Source organism: Suricata suricatta, chromosome 2 (genome assembly GCF_006229205.1).
Source record: "Suricata suricatta isolate VVHF042 chromosome 2, meerkat_22Aug2017_6uvM2_HiC, whole genome shotgun sequence".
In the NCBI taxonomy this organism is placed as follows: Eukaryota; Metazoa; Chordata; class Mammalia; order Carnivora; family Herpestidae; genus Suricata; species Suricata suricatta.
The window spans coordinates 159,660,522-159,674,259 of NC_043701.1; the positions used below are offsets into that span (position 1 = coordinate 159,660,522).

General features: G+C 49.5%; 1 long non-coding RNA gene across 2 annotated transcripts; it reads right to left on the minus strand.

The window, feature by feature from the left end:
* Positions 1 to 4,338: 4,338 nt before the first annotated feature.
* LOC115273480 lies at positions 4,339 to 12,837 on the minus strand. Of its 2 annotated transcripts, none has more exons than XR_003900814.1 (4): positions 12,495 to 12,837; positions 12,203 to 12,293; positions 11,900 to 12,017; positions 4,339 to 5,704 (listed from the first exon to the last, which is right to left on the minus strand). It is a non-coding gene; the product is annotated as an uncharacterized LOC115273480 (long non-coding RNA). The 2 variants fall into 2 exon arrangements; XR_003900816.1 differs by having other exon boundaries at positions 12,203 to 12,344.
* Between the last annotated feature and the right edge of the window lie 901 nt (positions 12,838 to 13,738).

Sequence of the window (13,738 nt, forward strand, 5' to 3'; positions counted from 1 at the left end):
TTGTGACCTCTTCCTCTAGGCTGTCTTCCAGGCTTACTCTGCCCATTCCACAGCAGGTATCACTATCTCTGTGGGTCTGTCTCTTCCATCAGATGAGACGGAAAGCTATGTTCACATCACAGATATTTCAAGATATGCCTCTGTGCCTCTGGCCATATCAATCTCTAGATCTTCTCCTGGAAACACTCTGAATAGGTCAAGGGCAACTCGAGCCCAAAGCCCCCAAGGAACTCATGTCCAGGAGCCAGGAAAATAGCTGATCCTACCTTGTCCGGCACCTCCAGACTCTTGACTTTCATTCTCATCCTGCCACACAACTGGGTGCAGAAGGGGCACAGCTGAGACAGAGGAGGCACAGCTGAGGGACCAAGAGGACAAAAACCCCCTTGTATACATGCACAGAAAATAGTTCCTTTCCTACCCCCTTATGAGGTAGGTTTCCTGCCTGTCCCTCATGCACATTCATAACATTCAAATTTATGCCGTAATCTCCGCCGCTCCATATGTATGAGCCTTTGATGGGTGTTTGGGTTTATGGGATGCACCCAGCCCTCCGTTCCCTCGCCCGCCCACCGCCTCCAACCACTGCAAAGACGCTCGTACATAATTGACATCGGCAGATTCTTTCATTATACAAGATTTAGCATCTGCTCGGGGATTGCTCGCTCCTCACTCACTATAGATGACTTTTCCCCGAGTTTCCTATTATCAATTCAAATTAGCCCCATTTCCCCACCCGACCAGCGCAGCGTTTACACTTGACAGTGAGGAAACAGCAAGGCTGTAATGGGCTCCTCAATTATTTAGGCCCAGTTAGGCCAGGACCCAGAAGGCCTCAACAAGGGGGTGTGCTGAGGTGGGGTCATCACAGAGGGTAGACAGGGTCACCACTGTTTGATCTGTGTGGCCTTCTCACAGCTCCGCACCCTCACTTTTCATACTGGGGAGTCCTCCCTCTCCCATCCAGGCGTCTAAGGGGTATGATGGCCCCTTGCCGCCTCCACCCTCAGCAGCAGCTCCTGTCTCCCTTCCTCCACCCCCTCATCTTGGCTTTGCTCCATATGAATACCAGTGGGCTACCAGCAGAAACCAAAGAGGTCATTGGCACCAGCCAGCAGCCAGGCTGGCCCCCTCCCCTTTAGATATCTATCTTAAAGTGCATCTCTGTGAAGATTCAAGGTAGTAGGCTAGGATTTAGAGAGTGTGGCAAAGAAAGACTGAGACAGACGCCATTGAGAGAGACCAGATTCATGCTCTGGAGCCCTAGAAAGAGACGGAAACTCAGACCCAGAAACAGGGATATGTGAGAGCCTGAGGGCCCAGGAGACATGCTATTGGGGTTCGGGAGAAGTCACAGGGAAGAAAAAGGCCCGGGCAAGGCCCTTTCTTAGACCAAACTGGCTGTGCAGAACTGTAATGAGGTCAGTGCTGCCCTCCTGCTGGTCTGACTAGCCCAGGGCCAGCCTCCTGTAATAACTCTTGGGCCCAGTGGCTATTCAGGAGTCATGGGGTCCCCCAAGCCCACTAAATGGCCCAAGTATAGGGCAGAAGCCCCACATCAGCATGAAGAGCCAAGGCCCTTCCTTCTAGTCAGCCCTCTGCCATCTCAAGCGGGGCTCCTCCCATGCTCCTCCTGTGCTGGGAGTGGGGGGGGCACGTCACCCCTCCCTTCTCCTTTCTAGCCCCCGGCCCCTCCCTTTCCCTAGCCCAGATCAATTTGCAAGGGCAGTGATGGGGGAGGCAACAGGCAGGGATCTGAGAGGCTCTGGGATTAGAGGTGTCTTTCCCATGCTCAGCTTCTCTAGAATCAAAGAATTCCTCTGTCTGATTGGATTTACCCTAAGTCACAGGCGTGTGGGACCTTCTTTCCCTCAGCAACAGCTGGAAACAGCCCTAAGTATGATTAATTAACGCTGTAAAAAGCCCTGGACACAATTAAGATTTATGTGTGTGCGTGAATACGTGCACACATGCGTGTGTGTGTGTGTGTGTGTGTGTGTGTGTGTGTGTTGGTAGGGGACAGGAGTGGGGGAGGGAGATGGGTGGATTACCAACTACCTACAGGCCCTCCAGGGGAGCGGAGTGATATGTCCTCAGAGACATTCCTTCAATATCCATCCAAAGCAGGGGTCATGTTATCCAGCCTCCAGCTTTTGAGCAGATTAGCCCCTGCCTCTGTCGCAGGGCCACTGGGTGATTTTCTGCTCTCTCTACCATGATAAAGCAAGGGGAGGGGCAGTGTTTTCGGCAGGTGCCTTATCTCTTTTCCCTTCACCATAAGAAAAGTGTCCTCTTCCAAACCCCAATTCCTCTTGCTGGGTCATTCTAGGGATCAGAGACCTATGCACAATCCCCTAACGTAGCTGCATAGACACAAGCCCAGAGGGACATAAAATAGGAACCTCAGAGGAATCTGAATAAACAAGCCACCAGCCAAGCTTCCCGCCCTTGGAGATGTCTCACTATCTTCAAAGACTCATGTCTCTAAGACAGGACAGAAATCATCTCTTTGGACTCCCCCCTGCATCTCTAAGATGACAAAACCTCATTCGAGTGGCCCTCTCCTGACACCTATGTGATTTGGGTAGTCGTTCCCCAAGGTGTGGACATCCTACCTTTGATGCTTGTGATGATCAATGTTATATATAATTCTGAAATGGAGGGGACAGGAACACAGACAATTCCAAACAGCAAGTTATCTGAAAAATCAATCCTCAGGAATCTTTGAAAGAACACTGGATTTTTATTTCTTTTATTTATCACAACCGATTGATCTACTTCTGTTTTGCTGAAATGAGGAAGCCGAAGAAGAGGTTACCTGGATTCAAGCACTGATGGCCAAAGATGGAATGGACCAGAAGGAGCATGGAAAAGCTCCAGACTCTGCACCCCTCCCAGGATCATTCTAGGGTCAGTGGCCTGAGTGCCTAAAGCTGCTTCTGCTTTATGACTCAGTCCCCAGCAAGGCTGAGGACTGCCTGGGGGTTCCTTGCGAGAGGGCCATCATATATCCTGATGGAGTCAAAACAAAACTTCAGAGTACCACTCCAGGGAGAGAGGAGGGGAGAAGAGACAGTGTGAGCAGCAGCCCTGGGTCCCAGTGGGCAAATGAGGAAGAGGAGGGGGCAGAGAGGAGGGAGATTGGCAAGAGGTAGACAGGAAGGCAAGCTGGGGATGGGCAGCTCCTCTGCGAGTGTCCTTACGCTTTCTTACAGACCGTCTGCCTCTTTGGTGTCTGATATTGGTGTATACACAGGTGACCCTGTGCAACTCTCTAGGGCAGTCTATCTCTGCACCTGTTGTATCTCTACTCTGTGTCAATACTTGTGACGCTATAGCTCGGGATATGTGTGTCACCAGAAAGATCAAGAAATAGGGGATTACCCAAGAGACCCAATCAGGCAACCTGAGTCTTTGCTGAGCACAGTGTTTACAACAAGCAAACATGAAATAGAATGCCTTTAGAAGAGGCATGTAGTTTTGAGATACAGCTGCAGACCCCACCACTCCTTATTACCTTTCACGGTTGCAGATGTAACATAATCTGCCTGGTGCTCAAATGTTGAGCCTGTCACCTCTTGGAAGAGAAGGAGATGTGCCCATGAATTGTGTACTATTTGCTCATTAATTGGCATCTGAATGATTAGCTTCCTTCAGAGACAAAGGCTGGGTCTGGCCATCAATTCTGGGGACTGAGAGGTACTGGAAACCTTGTTCCTTTTATTTCTTCCGAGTTCTGAACACCTGTACTGAGGGAAGGAAAGCAGTCCCATCCTCCTATGAGTGAGAGGAATAAGATCGTACAGATGACACTGGTACTCAGTCTGCCTCTATGGGACTCGAACTTTACACACTGCCTCTTCCCCGTCAGTTCTGAGCTGAGGCTGAGCTATGAAAGACAGAGGGAGAAAACAAACATAGAGACCCCGAAGGAGTTACGAATTTCCAGTTGGTGTGTCCTGGACATGGGCTTCTGCCAGAGGATGGAGAGGAGTTTGGCCTGATGGGATGGCTGTTGGGCAGACTGGTGGCTCAAACCAGTGGCCTCACAGGTCAGCAGACTTCCCTTCCCCTCTAGCATCTTATCACCACCCTGCCCCACCCTCTATCCTCCTGGAAGAAAGGGAGATTTAGGAGTCCTAAGGCACATTCTTGAATTTGGAGAAGGTAGCTGGGAATGTGCAGGGCTTGATGTGGGCCTGGGGATCCTGCTTCACCCCTGCAATCAGCTTTCCAGAATTCTCAGTGGACCTGATAGGGTCAGGCGACTGAAAGTGACCATACTATCATCAGGTCTGTTCTTGGAACCTCCCCAATCAGGCAGCAGCTTCCAGAGTAGAGATTCTGATTGTAAGCCTTTTATTTGACTTCTAAGAAGCCTATAATAGAGATGGGAAGAGAATAAAGGGTGCCTTCGAGGGAATATGAGTGTTAGTATTTTATAGTCATCATTTATTGAATGTTTATTTTGTGCGAGGTAGTGCACTGAATATTTTACATACTATGTCTCGTTAATGGCTAAACCATCCTGTGAGGAACCTTCTGCTCAGACAAGGAGGTTGAAGGTCTGGGCTAAAAACAGGTCCGAAGCCACACAGCTATTAGGTGGTGGATCTGGCTCTTTCCATTCTGGGGCACTGCCTCCTTCAGATTTAAAATTAATATAAAGCCTGAGGTCTATAGGGAAGGTGGGGGTAAGGCAGGTTACCAGACTGAGCGAATAAAAACACAGGATGTAAGTTAAAGTTGAATCTCAGATAAACAACAAAGTTGGTTTAATTATGTCCTATGCAATATTTGGGACATGCTTATACTAAAAAGCTATTTGTTGTTTACCCAAAATTCAAATTTAACTGGGTATCCTGCATTTTATCTGGAAGATCCAAGGTGGGCCTGGCCCTGCCCCATTTCACCTACAAAGCCCTGAGGGAAACAGGCCTCAAGTAAAAGAAGGTCTGAACTGCAGGACAGTTCAGGCGGCACTGTCAACTCTCTTCTCTCACCCTGACCGTGACCTTGCAGAGTGGGGCAAGGCTCCGCAGGGTGCCTCGGCAACCTGCCCGCCCCCAGTTCTGGAGGAGATCACACCCATTCACCAATCTGTAGGGATGAGCCCTTTTTTATCCCAGCAATGGGGTGCTCCACAGACAGTGGCAGCGGCCACCACCTGGGGAGGGGGGGTTTGGGGTGTTGGCAGGGGACACCCAGCAGAGGTCCCTGAAAAAAATTAAAACTTACTGGAGGAAAAAAGTCAGGAATTTGAGATGTTATCATGGGGATCAAAGCAGTTATCATGGGGAAAATGAAAACTTGCTGACATTACTGTAGGCTGTGGAGCTGAATTATATAACCGGGTAGGGGTGGGGGCGCAGGAGTCAACTGTCTAATCCGTTCAAGTTCTCTGACCTCTGGAGGGTGAGTCTAACTCTGGGCCGGCCTGGGAGGGGAGATAGGGGGAGCTGCTCCCCCCTGCCCCCGGTCCCAAGGCGCTCGAGCCCGCTGTCGCCCCGCCTCGCGGCCCAGGTCCTGGTCCGGGCCGAGCGCCCACGCGGGCTCGCGGTCCCGCTGCTCCGCCCGCTGAGTCCTGCGCGGCTCCAACCCAGGCTCCATCGCCTGCTCCAGCGCGCGCTCCGGCGTCCGCGCGTTCGGGCTCCCGTTGCCACTCCCGGCTCAGCTCGCTCGGCTTGCTCGCGGCGTCTCCCTACTGAAGAATTATGTTGCATAAAGCAGCCGCCACCATCTTGAACTGGCAGTGAACTTTGCTTTCTACATATAAATACAGATAGCAATCACACCCCAATCAGCGCCGAGGCTTCAGGGCATCATCTCAGCAACTCTAACTTTCCCATTACGATAATGTGATTTTCACTCAGTCTATAATATCACCAGCCATGAATAAAGCAACTGGCTCTTTCTGTCTCTCTCCTCCCTCCCCCCTTTCTCTGACTCTCTGCCACCCTCCTCAGTCTCCTTTCTTCTCCTCCCTCACTCCCTCCTCTTCTGTTTCTCTCTGCAACCTCTCCTGGTATCTGTCTTCATCTCCATCTCTGCATCTCTGAGCCTCTGGCCTTCCTCTCCCAGCCTCCGCTGTCGCCGTCCCCCCCCCCCCCACCCCTCCCCAGGGACTCACATTCCCTAAATACTAATGACAGGGATTTGCAGTGCCCCGGGCTCAGTTAAGTTCTGCTCCCCAGCTCTGCCATCATCTGCCTTTGCCTGAAGGTGAGAAACTGCGGGATTGGAGGTGGTGGGGGCCGACTGCAGGGTTTGGGGGACCGGAAGGAGATGGGAAGGAAAGGCTGGGAATTGGCTCTTCCCCTCCCCTCTCCCTCTTTCCTTAGGTCCCTGGATAGCTCTGGAAGGCTCCCTACGAGGAGCCAAAGCCGGAGACTCTGGAACTGAAGGATCCAGCCGGGAGAGCTGAAAACTGCCTGCTTAGGGGAGGGTCTTGGATGCTCTGGTTTTCTGGATATTGGGGTCCCCAAACCCAACTAGATTCCAAGTGCCAGACTATTGTGAATGGATGGATACAGTTGGTGAGAGGGTGCTCTGGAGGCGCCTGGGAGAAAGGAAGAACTAGCCTTCTCTGGTCTCTTCTTAGTACACTGGGCCCTAAACTTGATAAAGCTATCCAGACTGGAGCTGCCTTTGCCAGGACATGGAATAAAAGGTCACAGACAGCCTTCATCCAGGTGTCAGCCACCTTGTCAGAGCTCTTGGAAAGGCTTCTTGCCTTCATGGGCACTCTCCAGGATTGGCAGTGGTGCTGGTCCTGGGATTGTCTGTGCCTCTGGTCATTATTTATTCATCACTCTAGGTTTGTATTCTAGTTCTTTCACCTAGGAGTTATGGGACTGTGGACAAGGCTCTTAACTTCTCTAAGCTTCAGTATCCTCATCTGTAAAATGGAATAATAATAGCACCTGTCTAGTGAATAAAATAATGTATTAACACAGTGCCTGGCACATGGTTAAATGTTCAATAAATGTTAGCTATTATTACTATTAGCAAATACTTAATAATCACTTGCTGTATGGGTGAGGCAGTATACCACAGAAGTTAAGAGCCTACGGTTTTGGAGTCAGACTGTCTGAATTTGAATCCTAGTTTAGCCACCTACCAGCTTTATGACCTTGGAAAAGTCACTTAGCCTCCCTCATAATCAGTTTCCTTATCTGTAACAGGAATAATAATAGTCCCTACTTCATAGGGTTGTTGTGAGAGCGGCGCAGGCTAATCTCATGTTTGGGCAAGGGTTCTAGGAATATTAGCGAGTGGGTGTCTGGCACTCAAATCCAGCCATGGGTGGGGCACACACTGCTGGGGGTCCCAGAAACCACATTCTGTCTGTGGGCCATTCTTTGGGCCTCTTATTTTTTCTGTTGCTCTGGGCCGCTGATGGCCTTGACCTTTCACTTCAGTGGAGGATGAGGGCTTGCTTCAATTTCGCTGGCTGTAAGAATTACAACTTTCCCCGCTGCTTGCCTGCCTGGGAGGGGACTAGATTCCTGCCCAGGGCCCTTCCTTGGGCAGTGGTGGGGAGAGAAGGTGGCTTTTGAATACACTGTCTTAGGCAAGGGTTCCAAGGTCTAGAAGGCAACTCTTGAATTTGCTCCCTTAGGCACAGGTGACCAATTAGAATCAGACAGCTGCATTCTGTTCATTTCTGCATTTCTAAGTATTTATAGGTTTGTTTTCTTCCTTGCTTGTTTTTAAGTTTTTCTTGGTTTCTCTCTAAAGGATCCTTTGGAGGCATTCCAGCCTGATCTCAGATGAAAGAGGACTCTACTCACTTCGGTCAGACCCCTAAGGGGCACCAGGTGTAATGGTAGTCAAGGTTCCCAGTTCTGGGGCTCAGAAAGGTAGCCCCGGGGGAGGAACCTGGGGACCCAGTCAGGCCAGTTGCTTATTTGGTCTCTTTGCTCATCCGTAGTCTCCCTGCTTGGCTCCAGGAGGCAGGAAGCTACCCTTCAAGATCCAGAGCATAACCCAAAGCCTTCTTCACCAAGTGATTTAGCCAAGGGAACCAAAATCCCTACAGGACTTGGAGTCTGGTCTTTTCCCTACTCACTGTCCTCCTCAAAGACAAGACAGACCCATGCCTTCCAGATGATCACAGTCCAGTATGAGACAGGCATGAAAACAAGAAGCAGAAGACACAGGGAGAGCCAACATAATAGACATGACTACAGGGTGCAGTGGGGACAAAAAGGGAGTGTTCACTCAGGTAGCACTTCCTAGAGGAGCTGGAGGTTCGGCTAGTGGCGGGCAAAATGGGAGGGGAAAGAGAAGAGCATTTAAGGCAGAGGGAATGGCATTTCCAAAAGCCTTGAGGTGTCACACAGCCTGGCACACTTGGAGAACTGAAGTACAGAGGGTAGGGTCACTTTGATGGAGGCCACTGGAAGGGAACAGATAATAAAGGGCTGTGCAAACTTGACTTCTAGTCTGAAGGGCATTAGTAGTGGCGTGATTTGCAAAAAATAGCTCTGAGGATGATGAAGAAATGGGGGAAAGGTACAGCCAAAAAAGCTGGAGGTGGGAGGGTGGCGAGGGGGGCTCTTCAAACTGTACAGGTACAAGACAAAGAGGACCAGCATTTGGGGGTGGTGTGGGGACACCAAGGAGTGAGGCTGGAGAGAGCCCTTTGGGGAACTGACAGAATTTTCTACCTGAGTGGGTGTGGAGATGATGAGGGGGAGGATCCCTGGATGACTGCCAGGTCTTGCCTGGGTGAATGGCTGGAAGTGACAGAGATGGAGAAGAGAAGAGGTGGCATAGGTTTGGGGGAAAGAAAAACTATTGAGTTCTGATTGGGACACATATATGGTGCAGTTGTCTGGAGTACATCTCAGCGCAGGTGGGAGGGAGGCTATGAGACCGTTAAGACCTTTATCTCCACACATTTGGAAATTAAGATGTCTGACAGGAAGCTGGAAATAGTGTGTGGAGTTTGAGAAAGAAGTCTTGTCAGGGTACATGAATTGGAGAGTCACCAGCTTCTGGATAGTAATTAAGGCCATGGGAAGAAGGTCCATTACTTGGGAAGAACGAGTAGAGAAGCGGTTAAGAGCAGAATCTTAGGGAGTATTAGCACTTGAAGGGTTGTTTTCGGGGTGCCTGGATGGCTCAGTCCGTTGAGTGCCCAACTCTTGATTTTGACTCAGGTCTTGATCTCAGGGTTATGGGATTGAGCCCTGCATCAGGTTCCATACTGGGAAAGCCTGCTTAAGATTTTCTTTCTTTCCCTCTGCCCCTCTCCCCAACTCATGCTCTCTCTCTCTCTCAAAAAAAAAAAAAAAAGCAAGCATTAAAACAAAATAAAGGGGTGGTTTTTGATGTTGGCAACCATTTGGATCAGGCAGGGAACTTGGAAAACTCCCATGTCAGGGCACCTGGGTTGCTCAGTCGGTTAAGCCTCTGACTCTTTGTTTCTGCTCAGATCATGATCTCATGGTTTGTGAGTTCGAGCACTGCTCAGCACAGAGCCCGCTTGGGATTCTCTCTCTCCCTCTCTGCTCCTCCCTGCTCTCTCTCTCTCTCTCTCTCTCTCTCAAAATAAATAAACTTCTAAAAAAGAAAAGAAAAACACCATGTCTAGGCCCCACCCCAGACCAACTAAATCTGAATCTCTGAGAGTAAGCTGTAAAAGTTCCTCAGGGTGAGAACCAATGACTTAGAGGGAGGGCAGAGGAACAGGGCTAGCAAAGGAGACTGAGAAGGAATGTTCTGGAAGACAGGAAAAGTTTCAAGAAAGGAGAGTTCCAAAGCATCAAATTGTGCAGAATAATAACGGTTAACTCCTACCCAGGACGAATGCCATGGCAGGGACTTTACAGGAACTCCCTGAATCCTACTGGAGACCCTACAAGGCAGATACTATTATTATAATTGTCCTTTTAGTGATAAGGAAAACTGAGGCACAGGAATATTAAGTACTTACCCAAAATCACACCACTAGCAAGCAGAAATCGGGACTCAAGCCCAGGCAGGCCGCCACCGAGTCTGCTCCTGACCACTGTGCTAGGTCACCTCTTGCAGTGGCTGGGTGAGAAGAGCATTGTTCCTGGCTTTCACACTTAGTTGCTCAGAATAACTTCCCAAGGGGTCAGCTCTCCTCCTCTTCTCCTTAATCTTCTTTCTGTCTCTTTCCCTTTTGCCTCTCACCATAGGTCACTAAGGGCTGCTCCCCGCACTGGCCTTCTCTTGGCTGATGGGGCTAGGTGGGGCTGGTTCACCACCTTCCCTCTTGCTGAGACAGCACAGTCTGCCGCTTATCTGGTGGCCACACCTATGGGGCGCATGGCCAATAGCCTTTTTATTCACCAGGCAGAGCTGATCATTTTTTTAAGTCTCCACAGTCCAGGAGGGAGGTGGGGAGTCAGGGTGATGCAGAAGACATAGAGGATTCGATCCTCCTGGGAAATAAGTCTTCTGGGAAGCAGATGCAGAGATAGACCTTGAAGAAGGAGACTGGAATCCACATTCACACAGAGGGGATGTGAGCCTAATCAGACACCTGGGATATCCCCTACCTGTTAGAATTCCCAGGGGTCTGGGCACCTGCGTGTTTCAGTCAGTTAAGCGTCTGACTCTTGATTATAGCTCAGGTCATGATTTCACGGTTTGTGAGTTCAAGCCCTACATCGGGCTCCTTGCTCACAGTGCGGAGCCCATGTGGGGTTCTCTTTCTCTCTCTCTCTATCCCTCTCTGTCTGCTCCACCTGCACTCTCTTTCTCTCTTTCAAAATAAATAAATAAACTTTAAAAAAATATCTGCCTGCCTAGGTTGTTACAAAGATGACAATGCTATGTGTAAAGCTTCTGACTCAGAGCTCAGTGTAGAATTCCCAGGGATCTTCAAAAAACATACTGCAAGGGCCACCTCTAAGAGCAAGTGGATCAGAATCTCCGGGGTATGGTGGGCTTCAAAAGCTCTGCAAGTGATTCTAAAGTGTAGCCAGGGTTGAAAACTACAACTCAGGAAGAGCCCTGGATAAGTAAGAAAAGGCCCTGCTTCTAACCTTACTTGTGTTACTTCCCAGCTGCGTGGTCTTAGGAGACCCTCTGGACCTCTTTGAGCCTCAATGTTCTTTATCTGTGAAGTAGGGGTGGTAATCCCATCCCTGCCTTCTTTGCACAAGTAGTTATGATGCTCAGGTAGACTATTGGATATGATGTATTTTGTTAATTATATAGGACACTATGTAAAAATGGGGTGGAATTGACTTATGCAGATATTGAAATACACATAAGCTTATCGGTTCATTTGACACAGGTAGGTGCACTTGAATGCACACACACACACACACACACACACACACACATAACAGCTGCTGGCTGTGTTCTGAAAGCAGAGCTGTGGTTTTCTAGACATGCCTTTTATGTTTTTAGCCTTCAGAATGTGCCATTAAAATATGGAGAGAGGATCTGGTGTGTGTGTACGTGCGCGCGTGTGTGTGCATGGGCATGTGTGTGTGTTTAAATGATTGCTAAAGTGCAGCATCATTTGAGTCTGCCTGTCAGCCTATCAGAAACGTCATCTATAACCTTCACTGTTTGCAGTTTAATCTCCCCTGCCTCCCCACGGGCCCTGTTCTGACATTTTAAACCCCATAAATGACAGTAGTGCTCTAAGCCATTTTGAAAAAAGCCAAGCATTTGGAAAAAACACATATAGAGACATACCCCTAAATTCCCCTTCCCCTGAACACATGCTCACTCATGCTTATAAGTGGAATCACACACATGCTCACATCCCTGTATTGGCTGATTTGGGAGAAGTCACAGATATAGCCAACATGAGTGCACATGTGTGACAGCAGGGCGCAGATGGATGAAGGTGTGGCCGTGGATCCAATGCCCGTGTGTGGGTTCAGGGGACAGACAACGGACATACCTTTCTGCTGCCATCTTCAAGTCCCATCCATTCTTCTGCTCCTTGGCCTTGAAAGACAGTGGAAGAATCCAGAGTCCTTGAAAGGCTGGTTCTGAGAGCAGTGGGGTGATCTGAAAGGCTGACAGACCCCAAATCTTATAGTGTCAAGCAAAGATGAATGTTAATAGGCTCAAGGTCCCCACTCTTGGAAAGCCCAGGGGTAGGAGGGGATAGCTAAGCAAAGTACATTCCACCCTCTCAGCAACCAGATAGTTACCACATCTGGGGAGTAAGAGTGAAAACAGGAAACCCAGAAATACTTACTAAAGGGATGTAGTGTCTGAGTGTAGAAGTTACTGATGGTGAGCTCCACTGAGGCATGTCCCCCTATCAGCTCCTGGCCATATCCTCAGGCCTGACACAGGGTCCACAACACACCAGAGACTCATAAATACTTGTTGAATGACTAAAAGAATGTATAAACTTTAGAGGGAGTAAGTGGTGAAGGGACTGTGTGTGTGTGTGTGTGTGTGTGTGTGTGTGTGAGTGATGGTGTTGGGGATGGGGAGATTGGCCAGTTAAGGATGGTTTTTTAGAAAAGATGAGAAGTTCCGACCTGGGGCTGAGACAGAGAGGCCCATGTCACATCTGATGTCCATTTCTTCCAGGGTACGTGGCTGACTTTGCCTACTTTGGACGGTGACTTTGCAGCAACATCTCCCTGAGCAAAAGTAAGACAGGCTTCCAAATGAGGTGGGAAATGGCAGGAGTGGTGAATTAGGATTACCTTAGTGCAGTCCTGGAACACTTTCCTGAGCTGTGGAACTTTTTCTCCCTAATGTGCAGGCAGGGCATAGGTACCCACAGAGGACAGGGACTCCGGGCAGCCCTGCTGATGCTGAGGGGCTCTGTGGCTCCTTTGTGGCAGGACTGGCTCCTGTGGCTCTCCCTCCCACCACCTCAAGTCATCATGGACTTTAAGGAACTGGTTTCCAAGGCAACCAATTAGTGTCAGAAAGTGAGGGCTGTGATGTCAGAATGGGGGGTGGGGTGAGAAATTTCCATCCCCCATATCCCTGGCTCCCTGGCTCAGTGTTTGCAGCCTTGCAGGGAAAGCTCTAGAAGAGATGTGGGACACTGCACTCTGGAGAAGCACACATTCTGGGTCAGGGCCCAAGAGTCGGGACAGAGTAGAAGATCTGATTCACCTGGCAGTGTCCCCACATGCCACTTGACTCCAAAATGCAGACAAGACAGTGGGCCCAGTAGAGAGAGAGCGTGGGCATACTTAGAAGGATAACAATAATCTGAGACCATTGCCGGCGCTCCTCCCTCTTACCTGGGAGATCCTAGGCTTGCTTTATTTGTGGGGGGGAGGTTGTAAACATGGCCCAGAAGGAAGGAAGGAAGTCTTGGCTCAAAGAAGCCTTGTCATACAGCTAGCATAGAGGCGGGGCTACCGTATAGTTCCAGCATCCTAGACTTAGTCTTTGCTTCATGGAGAAGGGGTTTCAATGTAAAGCTTTTCCAGAGTGACCGTGGTCTCAGCCCTCATTTGAGACTTGCTGTCACCCCCCATCCCCCCAAGGCTGGATGTTTTAGTCTATGGGAGGAAAGTATATGCTTTACTTATTTTTTTAAATTTTTATTAAAAATTTTTAAAAATATTTTTATTTATTATTGAGAGACAGAGAGAGAGCATGGGAGCGGGGTGGGGGTGGGTGGAACACAGAATCCAAAAGAGACTCCAGGCTCTGAGCTGTCAGCACAGAGCCTGATGCAGGGCTTGAACCCACAAACCGTGAGATCATGACCTGAGCCAAAGTCAGATACTTAACCAACTGAGCCACCCAGGCGCCC